The 16184-nt window shown below is 42.5% G+C and overlaps 1 protein-coding gene across 2 annotated transcripts in view; it reads right to left on the reverse strand.

Moving 5' to 3' along the window:
- The window catches only part of BRINP3 (BMP/retinoic acid inducible neural specific 3), a 255967-nt gene that overhangs the window by 1662 nt on the left and 238121 nt on the right, over positions 1–16184 (reverse strand). The gene's annotated exons all lie outside the window — the stretch shown is intronic.

The following is a 16184-nucleotide window of genomic DNA, read 5'->3' on the forward strand; positions in this document are numbered from 1 at the left end:
TTGAATGATGGGAGGGGATTCCACAGGGCGGGCACCACTATCAAGAAGGCCCTCTGCCTGGTTCCCTGTAACTTCGCTTCTTGCGGTGAGGGAACTGCCAGAAGGCCCTTGCAGCTGGACCTCCATGTCCGGGCAGAACGATGGGGGTGGAGATGCTCCTTCAGGTATACTGGGCCGAGGCCATTTAGGGCTTTAAACATCAGCACCAACACTTTGAATTGTGTTCAAAGGTAGCCCCACGTGGAGCGCATTGCAGTAGTCCAAGCAGGAGATAACCAGAGCATGCACCACTCCGGCGAGACAGTCTGCGGGCTGGTAGGGTCTCAGCCTGCGTACCAGATGGAGCTGGTAGACAGCTGCCCTACACACAGAATTAACCTGCGCCTCCATTGATAGCTGTGAGTCCAAGATGACTCCCAGGCTGCACACCTGGTCCTTCAGGGGCACAGTTACCCCATTCAGGACCAGGGAGTCCTCCACACCTACCAGCCCCCTGTCCCCCCAAAACAGTACCAAGATTCTAATGACATTTGTTCTACAAATATGGTGGGCACTGGTAGTGTTATTATTCTGAAGGAGCCAGATCTACATGTTGGGTGGAGCTGAGACATAAACTCAACTGTAACTTTTGCAACATGTTAAGAAACAAATTGTTGCTTGGAATACGTGTGCTTCCCTCCCCAGGCACCCTCAAGAAGTCGAAGTCCAGGTCATCCTGAGCTCTGCTCAGTGGCCAATCAGATTCTTCAGGAAGCCAACAAGCAGAACATGAGCCCTCTCCTGGTGGGGTTCCCCAACTATTGGTATTCAGGGGCATAGTTACACTGTTGGTAAATATATAGCCATCTTTACTAGCAGCCTTTGATAGCTTTATTCTCCATGAATTGTCTAATCCCCCTTGAAAGCTGTCCAAATTGGCAGCCATCAAGACATCTTGTGGTAGTGAATTTCATAGTGTTCGCTGAAAGATTTCCATATTGTTTATTGTAGTAGTCCCTGGAATAATTTCCTGAATGAATCGTAGCACAACGATCCTATTGATGGGTAGATGAGCACTGTCTGTGCATTTTCCCCTCCATGTGCAAAACAGATGAAGATACTCCTTTATGTTTCTGCCATCTCATTTCCTCCCTTCCAAGTCCAAAATTAAATAACAATGGGAACTAACAATGGAATCTGGAGACTAGATTGGAAAGGGAGAGTTTCCAGGAAAACAGACCATGTGGAATGACAATGGTTGAGAGAAACAGTGATCTTCATTGTAGTTTTCCAGGATGCTTGTCCCAGTCCAAGAACTGCATGGATTGAAGAGCATATTTTGGCAGTGGCTGTGTCGATTCTGTTTAATATTGATGAAGGTTTCTGCATACTCTTTTGCTGTTCAAAACATGCCGTGGTGCAGAAAATACAAGAGGCCAAATGCACTGTTGATTTAAGAGGTGAGGAAGTCAGCATGGAATTGCTCCAGTAATTGATATTAGGGAATTATAGTTTTTCTTCTGTACCATAAATGAGATGTTAACAAGACGAGAACATGGGAAAGCTAAAAAACACCAGCTCAGGTATTTACTTGGATAATAGCAGTTTGTTTTGTATGATGAATTGATGATTGTCACTTCCATTCTACATAAATCTAAATTAATATGCACTGAAAGCATTCCACCAGGCCACATAAAGTTCCATGCACATAATATCCCTTTTCCTTTATGAGGGAGGGGGAAGAAGCAGGGTGCCATTTTTATGAAGCTTCACGTCACACATGTGATTATGCACATGGTAGCAGGAGTCACACTATGCTTGGCCTCCACTATTTGAAGACTGTCACAGCCTTGCTAACTGAACTGGGTCATAATTAGGTCAGGTATCATATATAAATTAGAAAGAATTGGTTTCTTGGTGCAATAACTTCGAAAACACTCATTGTGTCATCGGCACAGTGAATACTCAGCGGGTACAAGGTATCCCTGGGAAAACAGGTACAAAAAGAGACATCTCAAAGATGTCTTCCAAGGTCAGAGGTGCTACTTAGGGCAGAATTGGAGGTTACAGGTTAGCTGTCACTGTGAGCCGTAACCTCATGTCTCTTTCTCTTCTGTAATTTCTAGTACAGTGGTACCTCTGGTTGCGAACAGGATCCGTTTCGGAGGCCCGTTCGCAACATGAAAAGCCCGCAACCTGAAGCGCTGTATCTGCGCAGGTGCGCAGTGCGATTGGTGCTTATGCGCATGCGTGAGCAGCAAAACCCGGAAGTAACTCTTTCTAGTACTTCCGGGTCGCCGCGGGATGCAACCTGAAAAAACGTAACATGAAGCAAATGTAACATGAGGTATGACTGTAAATAAAAATATGTGACATGAGGCATGAGGTTCATTGCATTCATTTTCTTAGTTACAATGTTAGCGCTTCTATCCTGATTATCTAATATTCCTTTTACACCACATTACATGTTGCATTATTGCTTTTTGACTGATATGCTGCCAAGTCGCACTCAATTTCAAATAGCAGGAAAGAACTATACACTGTCCCCTTTTTCGTCTTGCGAAATTACAGATACAAAACTGCAATTTTCCAAGTTAACGGGGTTGCAAAAGATTTTCTTCATCCCCTGGAAGCAATGAACATGGTAATGAGCTCTCCTAAACTTCCGCTAGATTCTCAGAATTGGCTTTTTATGTCATGTGACAAATCATATAAAAGATGGAAGTTATCAGGTAAGGGAACATCAGAAAAACGTAAAGCTCTGTCTGAAATACCTTAAAGCACAAAAACGTCATGGCACATGTTTTATTTACATGTCTCTTGTTCATTGTGCGGTCTGTGTGAGTTTATGTGGATACCTTGAGCAACCCCATTTGTCACATGCTCTCCATTTTCATCCTCTGTGACAAGAGAAGTGTGCCAATATTCTTCAAGCCCATTCTACTCCTGAAAATCTCTTAAGATGAATCAAAAGATTGAGAGTGGCCTGCAGGTTTATGTACTCCATCCCAGAACCTCCTCCAATGTGTTTTCTACTCTCTTCTATTGCCATTGCTATTCATGGTTCCATGTTACTTGTGCTTCTCTGCCAATTATGGTTAACTTGTAGCCACTGCTTGCAAATCCACTCCTACACTGATTTCAGTCCGTGGTTCATAAAGGAAGCACAATTGGTATCAGCCATGTTTTGTGTCAGCACACTTGTATAATGAAAGAGTTTTAACTAAAAGAAAGGAGATTCTATTCAAGCAAACCCTTTAAAGCTACTCTGTGAACTAAATAGCCTGGTTCACTCATAACACTAAAATAACATATTAAACCATGGTTATTTGACCGCTTTATGGTTTGTTCTTGGTTTAAAAACCTTGCTTTGTTTCAACTATGGTGTGGCATTATGTGTGAATCCATCGCGCTTCCTTAACCATGGTTTGGTTGGCTATCCTACCCTAGGTAAAGGTAAAGGGACCCTGACCATTAGGTCCAGTCGTGGCCGACTCTGGGGTTGCGGCACTCATCTCGCTTTATTGGCCGAGGGAGCCGGCGTACAGCTTCCGGGTCATGTGGCCAGCATGACTAAGGCGCTTCTGGCGAACCGGAGCAGCGCACGGAAATGCCGTTTACCTTCCTGCCGGAGAGGTACCTATTTATCTACTTGCACTTTGACGTGCTTTTGAACTGCTAGGTTGGCAGGAGCAGGGACCGAGCAATGGGAGGTCACTCCGTCGTGGGGATTCGAACCGCCAATCTTCTGATCGGCAAGTCCTAGGCTCTGTGGTTTAACCCACAGCGCCACCCGCGTCCCCTATCCTACCCTAGATGATCACAAAGATTGCTACAAAGACACAAGGCGCGACAAGCTGATAAACAAACCACAAATTTGGAGAAACAAGCCATGGTTTGTTTGATTGCTTCTGTGGTGATCTGTCGTTATCTCCTAGGTTGTTAAACCATGGCTTAATGTTATGTGTGTATCAAGTCAATGTTAACCATCATCATTGATGCGGGTATGTTTAGAATCTGAAAAGTCCAGGGCCCTATCCAATTGGTTGCTTGCTTCTCTCCAATGCAGGTCTCTCTTCCTACAAATCTAAAAGAAATAGCTTTGTATGTGTCTTTTGGCTCCATCTTCATTGGCCTGGGGAAACTTTGCCTGGTTCCTAGCAGATCAGAAACCATGGAATGCTACCTTCGCCTGTTACTGAAAATAATGTGACCGTCTCTATTAAATGTAAGGATTATTTAGACAATCGGGACTTTTATTTCAACACTACCTAATATTTCTCTCCTTTGTACTGCTCTTGAATCATTTAATAAATATCTCAAATTAGAAATCTGGAGTTGAGTAACAGACCTTTCCCTGAAGGATCACACCCACACTGACTAGCGCTACTTAATTGCTAGGGGAAAAGCAGACACCATCTTTCCCCCCTTTAAAATACTTTCATTCTCTATGGGGACTGGAATCAAGAGCTACCTTTTGAAAAAAGTGAAGATTCTGTATTTATGCACTGTATTTCAGATACCCTGCTGCTGATTCCCCCCTCCCTTTTTAATGCTTTTGCTGTTGTGTGATCCGTATTTTCTTACGCATTTATTATTATTACAATTGAATTTATATAACTATTTTAAGATATTATGTTATGCATTGACTTTTATGTTCTGTTTTATAAACCACTCTGTGGTCTTTTGATGAAGCATGTTATATAAATTTAAATAACAAATAAAACAATTTTCACGTGTTCGGATAAGCTCTTAAATCATAGAGGTGGTGGCACTGCTAATAAAAGTACATTTATACAAATGACATATAACTGTGTAGTCCTACCTCCCAGGGGAGGCAGAAACAAGACAACCTGTTTGCAGCAAAATGTAACACAAATCCATGGTTAATAAAGGGAAGGGGAAGATCAATCAATCAAATAAAAAATGGAATGGAATGGGTGGGTGGGTAAAGTCTTTGCACTCCCTGTTTACAAAGCATGGTTTCTATAGAGTTGTGCTACCTCTGTTGGGGCGGTTCAAACCCGGCAGACCCATTTGTGGGGTTTGTGGAATGATGAACTAAAGAATGTGGGTTTGAGAGTCTAGGATACATTAATGTGTTAATCTCAGGGTTGTGACTTCAAAGCCCTGTTCAAGTTGGGCAAAAGATTCTCGCATCGCTGGGGGCTGAATTAGCCGACCCTCGCGGTCCCTTCCAACTGGACAATTCTATGATTATTACCGTAACAGGGAATGAGAAAGAAAACAGTAAAAATGTCTTTTCTTCATTAAATTGGCAAAATAGAAATGTAATTGTAATTTTGTTGATTCATTTATGAAAATGCAAGTTAAATTCTTTAGATGGAAGGCAGTCTTACTGGCTAAAGGAATAACCTTTCTTGCTAATGAATTCTACCTATACTCAGTGGAAAATGCCCCCCGATCTGCACACTTGAAGACCTTGGACTCTCCCAGACCATAGCAAAACACCTGCCTTAATTAGCCTGTGACCTTCACATTATTATCTTGCGCTGATCTTCTGCCGGTTATCTAAGGTCTGGCAGAGTGATAATGCCTTATGCTTCTCCAAGATGTCAGAGCAAAAAGAAAAAAAGAGAGAGGAGACAATTTAACCTTTAAAAAGGTAGTTTTCATTATTTTTAATTAAGCTCATCAAACTTAAGTACTATATCAGACAGATAAGGAGCAGCTGTTTGTGAAGCTATCATGGTGTACTCTTATCTTCTTAACAACAGATTTGCCCTCCTTGGTTGGTTATTGATTGAACAAAGTCACATACAATTTGCAAACCTCCTAGAAAGTTCATAACTTCTTACTCCGGGGGGAACATGGCATTTAATATCGAATTTCTCCATTTGTATGTTTTAGATGCAAATGCTCTTTCGTTAAAATGCACCGTGAAATGACATACATCAATACACAGCAGGGGGAGAAATGCACCTTCCAGAATTGTATGTGTGCTTACTTATATACTCTGGGGCCATAAGGCTCCCACAGCGTATTTTCAGCAGGATGCAAGATGTTCTACTATTAGCAAAGAGGCTTACAAAATGAGACCTACCCAAATCTTCCGCAGGATGTTTGGATTCCGAATGATGGAATATAATTTTTGCAATGGCACAGACAGTTAAAGGGAAATACTCCATTTGCAATTGTCAGCTGTGGTTGCAAAAGAAGAATTCTAAACCACTTCCAGTGAATTCGGTGTGAAAAGCAAGCCTTGACTGCGGTAAGGATAAACTGTACTTGGGAACTCGGACTGGAGAGTTTTACTGCAGGTGATTCCATAGGCAAACTATTCCATGCAGAATTTGAATTCAGTGCTAAAAGGAAACTCACTAGCAGCAGGGATTGGCTGTCCTTGAGAGTTCCTGAGTGGAAATAGTCTAGGTAGGACTTGCATTTGGTGTGAATTATAGAAAGGGCTGAAAGCAAGGCAACGCCAGACCTCTTGTTAGAATTTGACAAACAAGATGGCGTCTGACACAGTGAAAAATACAACCTTTGAGAGCAGAGAAGAGAGAGCGCGAAAAGTGGAAGCAGAGATGCTGTATATGTTGGATTACAACAGGAAGAATGAAGAAACAAATGGAAAATAAACATCTGACACAGAAATTTACAGGACATAAAATCCTCTTGCAGAATTAAAATTTATAAAATAAGCTATTACGAATGAAAGTCATGAAATCAGTGGCTGTTAAATAAAGGATCAAGACCAGAACTGTTGTAATTGAACTAATCAAGATTATGGAAGCAGAAAGAAACAAGAACTTTGTGCCCTGAAATCCAGCACACGGGAAGTCACCCAAAATTTGTTTAATTTCGTATTTGAATAATTGGCTTTTTTAATTGTATTGTAATTTGGTATTGTGATAACGTGGCTCTTATTGGATTATTGTAATTAAAAATTAATAAAAAATATTATACAAGAAAGAAAGAAAGAAAGAAAGAAAGAAAGAAAGAAAGAAAGACCTGCTTCCAGAGGAAAAAATGGGAGTGTTCTGTAATGTTGCTAATGGTTCATTTACAGCTGCAACTATACCTCTCCCACACCTGATATCCTATGATGTCAGGTGTGGGTGAGGCTTGGGGAAAATGGCCTTGTGGGCCAAGCTGGAACCCCATGTGAGTTAAATGCATAGCGGTTCCCCATGCATTGTCAATAGGGAGAAAGGTGAAATAGGAATGATGTTGTATTAGAAAGGGCATTTAACCTTTTAATGTATTGATGACTCCAGTGTTAACAATGGCAACTTTGGTTGTTGGAAAAGGAATAGATGGCATTTGACAGTATTTTTTCAAAATAACAATTCCTAGATTCCATGGCCCCAACCACTCAGAAAGATATTTTCTGTTTATTATCAGTTGTTTATGTTGACGAATACTACAGGGACTAAGTCTTAACTCGTCCCGCAAAGCAGTGTTAATAAGATTTTACTTTTACTTAGTGCAATTTATTGACAGGGATGTGTAATCTTCAAAAAGGCAGTGCACTCAGGCACCCTTTAAATTTCTCCTTAGTGGGAAGTAACCCTTGAAAGGATTAATTGAATGTATCTGCTTTTCATAGCGCTTTCTTAAAAGCTACCATTAATAATGGGGTAATGGATTGGAGAAGTCAACATTTGCTGCTTTGAAAAAAAGCATTCCATTAAAGGATATGTTGCTGTGACAAGTGAAAATATGGTGACTACATTCTCGAGCCTGCTGTGGCATATACTTATGTGTTATGTTGCGGGCTGAAATCCTTCCTAACATTTGTATGAGCCTCAACAAAGTTGTTTTTAATGGTTCTTGAGTACTTTAGATGACAAACTGCGGTACCTTGGGAAAAAATCAGCGCGGAAGATCATCTTTTTGCATCTTTGACTTTTAGAGGAAAACTACGCTTATGATTTATTATTTGTGTTTGCAGCATCTCTGAAATAAGGCACCCTCAGCTACAGAGATAACAGGCTGTGGAATCCTGACCGCCAACACGTCCAGCTCCCATCCATGCAAGTGAATTCAGGATCACACCTACAAGTATTCTTTTTTTTTAAAAAAGAAGTCCACGAAGCTCCTCTTGGTTCATGATATGTTAGGGTAGTTGAAGCGGTTTTATACAAAATTGGCCCACTGGTACATCCAGCTCAGGGGTGGCCTCCAGATTTTGTTGGACTACAACTCCCATGAGTTACAACCTGCATAGCCAATGGTGAGGGATGTTTCAGTTTGCATTTCTTACTGCAGAAAGTATTGATCTGATTCGTAGAGCATAGCTGTCAACGTTTCCCTTTTTTAAAGGGAAATTTCCTTATTCCGAATAGGATTCCTCACAAGAAAAGGGAAAAGTTGACAGCTATGGTGTAGAGATCTTTCCTATTCTAATTCAAGAGGGTTCTGGAAGCTTCTCTGTGTGAAAGAAACAAGGAAAAGATTTATGATGTTTGGGTTATTCCTTCAGAGAAGCTGAGTACAGCTGGGTTAAACTGGTTCTCATCTCTTTCTGTCAAGGTCATGCTGACTATAATAGTAGGGCCAGAAGGAGCCTGAGTTTCTCACTTTCTCTTTCTAGCTCTTTTCTGTTTGGTGTGGTATTCTGTATATAGTGTTAAGGTTTAGTCTTATTATAAGTTGCTGTAAGTTTAAGAGAAGTCTACTGCAACTGGATTTCTTATGGACAGGGCCAGTCCTGAATGTATTCGGTTTGTGATCATTCCGTTCATTTGCCTTCAGTAGCAGTAAAGCTCTGTTGGATGAAATGCAATTGCCTCTGGTCTATTTTTTTCAGGAATCCTGTAACGTGTTTAAGTTTTTATTCTGCTAACTATACGTTGATGTTCTACGCTGGATCAATATTGAGTAGAATTTTCAAAGACAGGATGATGGGAGTTGTAGTCTAATGCCATCTGGAGGGCACAACATTAGCTAGCCCTGATATAGCACTTGATGACAGTCCATGTCTTTCTAGGGTCTTTGTCTACTCGTGCTCTCTGAGGCCCTTTACCTAGAGATGCTTGGACCTGAAGCAGCAACTTTGCACTCACTCATGGAGATGCTACTCTTCCCAGTTAAGGTTGGCTCATCCACACAGGAACACTACTCTTAACTTGGCTTGGTGCTACAAATTGTATGTTGGAGGAGTAAGACCACATCTCATCCCTTCATTATTTACACAATGTGGACCTGATTCCCACAATCTAGAGCTGTTTTGGTCATTTTGGCAGATCCCTCCCCCTTTTATGACCATTTGTGGGTTGCAATTATATATATACAGTGGTACCTCGGGGTATATACGCTTCAGGTTACAGATTCCGCTAACCCAGAAATAGTACCTTGGGTTAATAATTTTGCTTCAGGATGAGAACAGAAATTGTGCGTCAGCAGCAGTGGCAGGAGGCCCCATTAGCTAAAGTGGTACCTCAGGTTAAGGACAGTTTCAGGTTAAGAATGGACCTCTGGAACAAATTAAGTACGTAACCAGAGGTGCCACTGTATATATCACCTCAGAAAATTGGGGAGAGGCAGAAGATGTTTGACACAATTTTCAGGGATCAGCACACTTGCTTACCTTAATATCTAACATTACAAGCTGGCTGAGAGATTCTCAGGCACTCTGCAGCTCACATCCCTGCCTGGCATGCATCCTGGAATACCCATGGAGGAATATTACATGTCTTCCCACGAGCATTCCAGAGTTAAAAGGAAACATAGGGGGGGGGATCCTCATGCTACAATCTCCTTGGCCAAGATACTCCCTAAAATGCCCATAGAATAATGTTCTTCTGTTGGCATTCCAGCAAGTGCAATGTCCAAGAAGGCTGGCTGTGGAGCACCAGAAAGTGAGATGAGAACATGCCTCAGTCACCTTGTAAATTTAATACTTAAATCACGCAACCTACAACTCCTGTTTGTTTGTTTTTTAACTTAAAGTCTATTCCCCCACTCCAAGGAAGAAGCAGAAAAACACTTTCCTCAGCCATTCATCATCTCTTTTGCAGGGGGTGGTGAGTTTTGCACAATTGGTGGACAGAGCTTGGCACCAAATGACTACTCTTTCCCCCCTTTTTTTGAATGGGGGAAAACTGACAAATCATGCGGAAGAGCCACACCCCATCTTTCACTCTCTGTGTGAGGTTACTTCACCAGATGAATGGCAGCGCTGGTCAAATATTTATCCAGGCCTTGATCTCTCATCATTCAATGACTTTCGTTCCACTAGGTGAACACTGAAAAGCATTGTGTTCATGTTGACATTGGGGGAGATGACAGTTCTATTGATGGTCTCATCCACTTGCTCCTGCGGTCAACGAGTGATAAGTATGCCTGGGTGAACCACCTCACAACAATTCAGACACTTCAGGTTACAGACGCTTCAGGTTACAGACTCCGCTAACCCAGAAATAGTACCTTGGGTTAAGAACTTTGCTTCAGGATGAGAACAGAAATTGTGCAGCGGTGGCACGGTGGCAGTGGGAGGCCCCATTAGCTAAAGTGGTACCTCAGGTTAAGAACGGACCTCCAGGGCTATTTTTTCCAGCCAGAACTTGCTGGAACTCAGTTCTGGCAACTCTCAGGTGGGCGCCATTGCCATTATAAGAGAAAAAAGGAGGTGTTAATGGTGAGTTCCGGAAACCTCTTTTTCTAGAAAAAGAACACTGGCTCAAACCATGTGTATAGAACTCTCCTGTGTTGGCACTTGATTTAGGGAGATTTTTTTTTTAAAGGTTTGCAGAAGTGATCAGGTAAATGCAAGGCGAATCAGTTGAATGCAACATGCAGACTACATTACCATCTGAGAATGGTAGGCTACAGCCCACTTAGGCCCCAATAAATAGGCTAGCCTTTAAGGTGCCAGAGGACTTAGCTGTTGTTTTTTTTTATATATAAAAACTCAGCTCCAATTTACTGGGGATTTTCTGCAATTCACTCATTGGCAGGGTGGCTGTGATAAGGACGCCCAACTGGCAGAAAGGTTAGGAAGGCAATGATGTGGACTGGAGGTGGATAATTGCAGTCTATTATTGAAGAGCCACTAGCTAAAACTACAATCCCTGAGCTTCAATACTCCCCTTGCCCTGTTGAGGATTTCCTGCTGGGCAGAGTGAATTTCATTGAATAGCAATGAATCCCTGCATAAAGGTTATGTTCTCAGGCACAAATCTCGTGCCCATTAGCTTGCCAATCAGAAATCCAATTTATCCAGCTGCTTTTGATGTCCTGCTTACCCTCTCTTTGGTGAAGAGCATTTCTGTTTAATGAACATTTAAAGCTGCACAAAAGATTTCATTTGGAATCTTTCCTGCCAGTTCCTGCCTATGATATTTCCCTGCAAGGCTGTAATCTCTTCTCTCCAATGCCCAGCAGTTAGCATGTTGGGCTGCTAGGATTGCTGAGAAGCTGAGAAGCTTTGCTGGTGGATAATAAAACAGGCGAGTGTTGATGGCTGCACATACTCTCTTGCTTTGAGGAGTCATCACATTTTCTCTGCTGCCAAATCTTTCTCCATTGGCTGCAGGATAGCAAGACCAGTTCTATCTCTAGCCTAACGTTTCCCACAAGCCAACCTTAAAGTCGGAGAGCTAGAATTGATTTTTATGACAAAATTTAAAGAAATGCCGATGCTTCTTCTGAAACACTGCATGTTTGGATGAGCTGAAGAAATCTGTTCATGCCTTGCAAGGAGATGTGTAGGCTTTTGGAGCAGCTTCTAGAGTTGCAACTACAGAACTCTAATAAAAGTCTGCAACCAAGAAATTTCCTTGATTCCCATTGCAGGTTTCAATCTTCACCCTCCCTTCAGCTATCCTTCATCTCTGTCACAGACCACTTAGCTTTTCTACTTCCTCAAGGCTTCTTTCCACTCCACAGAATGCCCCACACAAAGCTACCCCGTCAAAAGAGTTTATGTAAGATTTTAATTTTAGTCATACTGACAATTTTCTCTTCCTCAGAAAAGTTGGACTACAAACATTCTAATGAACTGTTGAAGTGTTCATGAATACTCAATGCCATCACACCTGGTCAGCTGACTGAGGCCTGTGATGTGAAAATCATCATGTTATGTGTTTTCCTTCCCCCACATAGGGAAGCAGGGGCAGAGACAACACGTAATTTTGTAGCTGTTACAGAGAAAAGATGGCAGGGAGACATTGCATCAAAGTTTTCAGCAGTGGCAATCAGCTTGACACAACCTCTGGCTTCAGTCTGCAGCAATCAGAAATTGCTGCGTGGTTAATTCCACGACCTTTTAAAGACAATTTATATACGGTGTTGACTTAAACCATGGGCACATTGCAAATTATAACTGAAGAGATGACTTGCTGAGAATTTCATCTTCCCTTGTACTCTTTCATTTTCTTTTCAGATTCAGATGACAATGTAACAATGTGTATGTAATGTTGCCTCTAAATATAATATCTGCACAGGAATGAAATGGATTTTTTCCCTCTGCAGTGGACATCTACACTGAATGAAAAGAGAGGGATAGTATATCATTAAGATAAAAAAACAGCACCATAAAGCCTTGCATATAATAGGAAAGACAGAGAGGGGGGCATTCAACGACACAGGAAAGTATACATTTTCTTCTTTTCACTATTCTGATCAAATACGGGGGGGGGGGGATAGAAATAAAAGATGACTAGTCAAAGGAAATGGTAGTTTGCACACAATGAGCCCTCCCCCAAGCCTGCTGTGATCTATCTTTCTGTCCAACACAAATATCTGATCAATGTTGCCGTTGCATTTATAATGGCCAGGGTTTCTGCTCTACTTGAGTTCAAATTAGTTAAAAACAAGAGCAACAAATCCAGAGACCTGCAGGCATTCCAACTGATATGTATTTATATGTTCTAGAAAGCATGAGGGTGAGAGAGAAGAGCCATTCCTTTTATCAAAAGAAATGGAAAAGACCTGTGTGAACAACCTCCTTATGGGCATCTAAGTGCACTTCTAGGGACAGTCTTCTGGCAACACAGCCAAAAAGAGTGTCTTGTAGCCAACATGCTGCTCTCTCCATATGCTGTGGACTACAACTCCCATCAGCCCCACCCAGCAAGGTCCATGGACAGGGGTGATGGATGCTGCAGTCCACAACATCTGAAGAGCACCATATTTGCTACCCATCCTATAGAGAGTGTTGCCTGCCATTAGCAGCTCTCTCTCTGTGTTCCAACTGTTGAAAAGGTTGGGGGAATCCTTGGTGAACCCATATAGTATGCTAACATCATTTTGAAGAAAATAAAAATTGAAGAATTTTGCTAGCCCAATCTTTGGGACATTTCTTCCTACCCCCATCCTCAATTGTAAATAAGAGATGTGTTGAAAGGTTTAGCACAACCCTATCTAGGACACTTCTGAAAATTCACACATCAGAAAAATAATTAGAGGCGGTGATGGTTGAAAATAGGATATTTTCTCCATGAAGTTGTCACCCGCAGTTATTATGGGAGAGTCATTTCTCAAATAATGTCACCAGAAGTTCCTATATGAGATCCATAGAAGATTCCATGGAAGGTATCTTGCCCACTGCTACCAAACTTGCAATGTAAAGGCATTGTAATGTAAACCTGCAATGTAAAGGTATTTGGAGCACAATGTCAAATGCACTCAATTAATGTGCAGTGACGCACACGACCTATGGACCTCATGAACCCAGCAGGCAGACTGCCACATCTTCCAAAATCATTCAAATCACACCAGGGTTTTATGGCAGATGATGGAGAGGTTCTTTAGGAGAAACTTTGATGTGTACAAAGTTAAGGTAAAGGTAAAGGGACCCCTGACCATTAGGTCCAGTCATGACCGACTCTGGGGTTGCGGCGCTCATCTCGCTTTATTGGCCGAGGGAGCCGGCGTACAACTTCCGGGTCATGTGGCCAGCATGACTAAGCCGCTTCTGGCAAACCAGAGCAGCACATGGAAACGGCGTTTACCTTCCCGCTGGAGCGGTACCTATTTTTCTACTTGCACTTTGACGTGCTTTCAAAGTGCTAGGTTGGCAGGAGCAGGGACCGAGTGATGGGAACTCACCCCGTCACGGGGATTCGAACCGCCGACCTTCTGATCGGCAAGCCCTAGGCTCTGTGATTTAACCCACAGCGCCACCCGCGTCCCGTGTACAAATTTACCTGGAGCCAAAAAAAAGTTTGAAATCCACAAAAGACACTACAAAACCAGGGAGGGGAATGTATTCAAAGTGAGGTGGGAAGCTCAAAACAGAAGTTTTCCCCTTGAATATGGCAGCCTTAGTCCTTGCTGGGTGTACAACACTCTTCAAGCACTCTGCCTCTATCACTGTAAGGAGCCTCCCTTTCCCAAGTCAAAAAAGAGAAAGCTTCATTTGCTGTCAGGTCCTAAGATCCCTGGCCAAAAATGACATTCTGTTACATCATTTGTTACTGAGGGAAACCTCCACTGCCTGTTACTCCCCACCCTTCCCTAAAAATGATTTATTATTTATTATTATTACTTTAGGAAAGGGAGATTGATAAAGAAGGGGAAAGTGGTGGCTAAGGAGCACTTTCTGAGCGTTCCGACCGAACTCTAGAAAATCGCCCTTGGGATGCATGCTGAATCGTGATGACTCATGTCTAGCTGATGTATATTTGGCTTCATCGATCAATAGTATAACTTGCTACACATAACTGTGCATGATTAATGATCCCTTGCCATAGGAACGCTGCAGGACTTTTGCAAAGTAGATCAAAAGCTCCAGCAGTGAACCGCTGGAAAAATCCCCTACGTACAGATCTAAAAAAACAATGTGTGGTTGATATCACAGAAAAGACTTTCCCCCTGTGTCACCATCAAATGAATCTCTGTAAATGACAAGGCTGCTATGAAAGCCTCCCTAGCCGATCATTATATACAAGCTGGTCAATGGGAAAGCTGGCATTCTAGCAGGTAACCAGGTCCCAAGTTGTCCAGGTCATTGTATACAAGTACCAAAACATTGAAATGGAACTGGTAGCATCCGGGCTGTTGGCACAGTTCCCTCAGAAGTGATGTCATGTGCTTGGGAAAGGCCAAACCCTGTTAAGTAGTCCAGTCTCAGCATTCTGCACTGATTGTAGATTCTGAACCAGCTTCGAAGACTGCCTTGCATAGAGTGTGTTGCATACTGGGATCCAATTTTGAAGTTACCAGTGCATATTTTCACTATTGCCAGGCTCTCCCCGTCCAGGAATGGCTGCAGTGTTTATCACATCCTAATCAATGCAGAAAGACTAAGTCCTTGCCAGAAGTCTCGCTATCCAAATAACTACATGGCAAATCAATACCACAAGGAAGTTTGGAGAATTGCAGATAAGAATGTGCAATGACAAATAATGTATTTTGGCTTGGTAGGAGTGGAAAATCCACAGCTGGTGGAAGATGCAGTTGGGTGTTTGGTTTGCTGAAGAATAATAATAATAATAAGAAGAAGAAAATTATTTATACCCCACCCATCTGGCTGGGTTTCCCCAGCCACTCTGGGCGGCTTCCAACAAAACACTAAAATACAATAACCTATTAAACATTAAAAGCTTCCCTAAACAGGGCTGACTTTAGATGTCTTCTAAAAGTTTGGTAGTTATTTTTCTCTTTGACATCTGGTGGGAGGACGTTCCACAGGGCGGGTGCCACTACCGAGAAGGCCCTCTGCCTGGTTCCCTGTAACTTGGCTTCTCGCATTTAGGGAATCGCCAGAAGGCCCTCGGCGCTGGACCTCAGTGTCCAGGCAGAATGATGGAGGTGGAGACGCTCCTTCAGGTATACTGGACCGAGGCCGTTTAGGGCTTTAAAGGTCAGCACCAACACTTTTAATTGTGCTCGGAAACGTACTGGGAGCCAGTGTAGTTCTTTCAAGAGCGGTGTTATATGGTCTTGGCGGCCGCTCCCAGTCACCAGTCTAGCTGGTGCATTCTGGATTAGTTGTAGTTTCTGGGTCACCTTCAAAGGTAGCCCCACATATAGCGCAAAACAAGGGAGAAGAAAATGAACAGGAATGGTGAGTGGGGGGATGGGATGAAATTATGTCTCAAAGTAGTTTTGGAACATAGGATGCTTCCTGATACCAAATGTGACCATTAGCTCATCTACACCAGTATTCTGACTAACTGCCACTCTCTAGGGTGTTGGGTAACAGTCATTCTAAGCCCTGACAGGAGTCGTTTGAGATTGAATCTGGGACATTTTGTAAAGCATGTGCTCTATCACTAGGGATGGGGAGGAAA

Source organism: Podarcis raffonei, chromosome 6 (assembly GCF_027172205.1).
Source record: "Podarcis raffonei isolate rPodRaf1 chromosome 6, rPodRaf1.pri, whole genome shotgun sequence".
NCBI lineage: Eukaryota > Metazoa > Chordata > Lepidosauria > Squamata > Lacertidae > Podarcis > Podarcis raffonei.